The sequence below is a fragment of the Octodon degus genome, unplaced genomic scaffold (assembly GCF_000260255.1).
Source record: "Octodon degus isolate 3935 unplaced genomic scaffold, OctDeg1.0 scaffold00036, whole genome shotgun sequence".
Lineage (NCBI taxonomy): Eukaryota > Metazoa > Chordata > Mammalia > Rodentia > Octodontidae > Octodon > Octodon degus.
The window spans coordinates 2,290,930-2,293,211 of record NW_004524612.1 but is presented as its reverse complement, the minus strand read 5'-3'; the positions used below and the strand labels follow the sequence as shown (position 1 = coordinate 2,293,211).

The 2,282-nt window shown below is 45.1% G+C and overlaps 1 long non-coding RNA gene across 1 annotated transcript in view; it reads right to left on the bottom strand.

The window, feature by feature from the left end:
- Positions 1–448: 448 nt before the first annotated feature.
- The window catches only part of LOC111816632, a 22,639-nt gene continuing 20,805 nt past the window's right edge, over positions 449–2,282 (bottom strand). Inside the window, exon 3 of the long non-coding RNA XR_002820988.1 lies at positions 449–1,415. This is a non-coding gene — a long non-coding RNA (uncharacterized LOC111816632). The remainder of the gene's footprint in view (positions 1,416–2,282) is intronic.

Genomic DNA, 2,282 nt, shown 5'->3' with positions numbered 1-2,282 from the left:
GAGGCCCCTACTGTCAACGTAGGTCTGTGAAGACACGCTGCTCTCAGAGCCACCAGAGACTAGCACGTTTATCTCAAGCCAGCTCAACTTAAGCTTTGGTTCTAACGCAACAACTCTTTTCAGGTGCATGTGTGTATCTAAAACCAGAAAAAAATATAAAGTAAGTCTTCTACACCATGTTTGCCTAGTTTTGGGGGGTTTGTTTGGTTTTTTGGGGGTTTTTGGGGGGGGTGTTTTTGTTTGCTTGTTTTTACTTTAGCAAAATGATAAGGCTTATTTAATTACTTCCTGGAGCTATGAGAAGCAGCCGCTAATCTGTCAGCATGATGCATCCTGAGAAGTGTGGAGAGCTCACCCGCCAAGGCACAGTCTCCTCTCACGCACATTAATGTACTCTACCTAGAGTATGTCTCTCTAACTGGGGGTGAGAGGCTCCCTCAGTACTGCTTCAAATTTGAAGCTGTCTTTTCTGGTCACAAATACATAACAGTTCAAGGATCATCCAACAGCTTAAGCTAAAGACCTGGGTGACTGAACCTAGGATAGGATATTGAATATTAGAGACCCATGAAATTACATAGCCAGGGTCTGAATTAATAGGATACCCCTGGTGTCAGCTAAATATCTTATTTTCAGTGCTTTCCACTCTCTCATAACTCTGAGGCATCTACTTTTTTCTAATTTTAGCCATCAGCTTTAATTTTGTCATGTAAATATGCATGCTTTTCAACTCTTTAAATGATACTTTTATATATGGCTTAATTTTTAAATCTTTTCACTTTCTCTTAAATAATAAGCTTTGCAATAGTTTCGCTTTCTCTGAAAGTAAAATGGGTTACATGACCATCCATGTTTTTGCCTGGACTGTCTCTAAATTTGATTTAGTGATAAGCCTGCCCTTTATAAAACTCTACTGCATCATACTCACCAAAAAGAAATGAAATTCTGTTTGGTTTCGTAGCCAGCCAAATCAAAATTAAACGTGTTCCCTGTCTCTGATTTACCTTCCAAAGAGGATTCAGCGATCTGGGTGAAAACAGCCGCTAACTTAGATTTTCCTGATTTAAGAGTCTCCATATAGCTCCCAAGCAGCAAGAATATATGAACTTTGGATATTTGTTGTAAAAGAAAAAATACAATGTAGAAGAAGTCTGAGGGCGCTGGGGGAGGAATCCGCGGTTCTCTGGCTGATGGAGGACGCGTGCGGCGGGGCCCCGTCCCCCTCTGGCTGAGGAACGGCTCCTGGAGCGCTCCCTCCCGCCGCTTCGCTCAGGTGCTGCGTCGGCCTGCCTGCGAGGAGCAGCCGCGATCGCTCGCTAACGCACAGTGTCACGATGATGGATCGCAGCCAGCCCCTCCGCTCGGGGCTAGACGCCTGCGATCTGTCACTGCGTGCAAATTTCTTCTCACTGGATCTGGGAAAGAGAAATGAGGACGATAAAGCTGCACATTGTTTTATATCCCAGTTTAACTAAATGAACACGCAACCCTATTAAAAGGGAGGTGCACGTCGGTGGAATTCGGTGTGGCCCGCGGGTTGCTTATGCGAACCGGGAAGGCCTCTCCGAGCCCTCGGGCTCCTCTCGCTTTCCGCGGTTTGCACCTGTACAACATCGCTTGAAAAGCACGTAGGAGCCTTTCCCTTAAACGCTACTTTATATCTGCTCCCTTCGGCTTGAACCCTTGACACACTCCTCCGCTCCTCAGACTTGCAGAGACCCTAATGCAGGGACGATTCCTCGGACTCATTTCCAGCGGTGACATTCAGTTCCAGCAGGAGCCCCAGGGAACGTCTACTTTATCTCCACTGAATATCAAATCGCATTTCACCACATAAAAGTTAGAAAGACTTTATCAGTTTTATTAAAGCTGTAAATTTTGTTTTTAAAACCTGCCAAAGCCTCTGCTCCTAGAATTTTCTAAGAAAATTAACGTTTTTGCTCCTGGACCTGTCAGGCAAAAGGGATGCTCCCCACAGAGCAGACAGGTGAACGGTCCTAAGTCCTGGTAGCCAAGTGTGCTAGGATACATTCTTGGCATAGTGCTCTAGAAAGCAATTTTAAAAAGAAAGAGAAAAAAAAAAAAAAAGGAAGAAAAAGAAAACCAATACAGACACCGGCAAGACAGCTCAGTGGTCTAAAGCACCTGCTTAGGCAAGCATACAGGGACCTCAGATTGATCCTTGGCACCACATGCCACACCAGCCTGCCCCCCAGGGTGGGCTGAGCCAGCCACAAAAAAAGAAAAAGAAAAAAGAAAGAAAGAGAGAGAGAGAGAGAGAG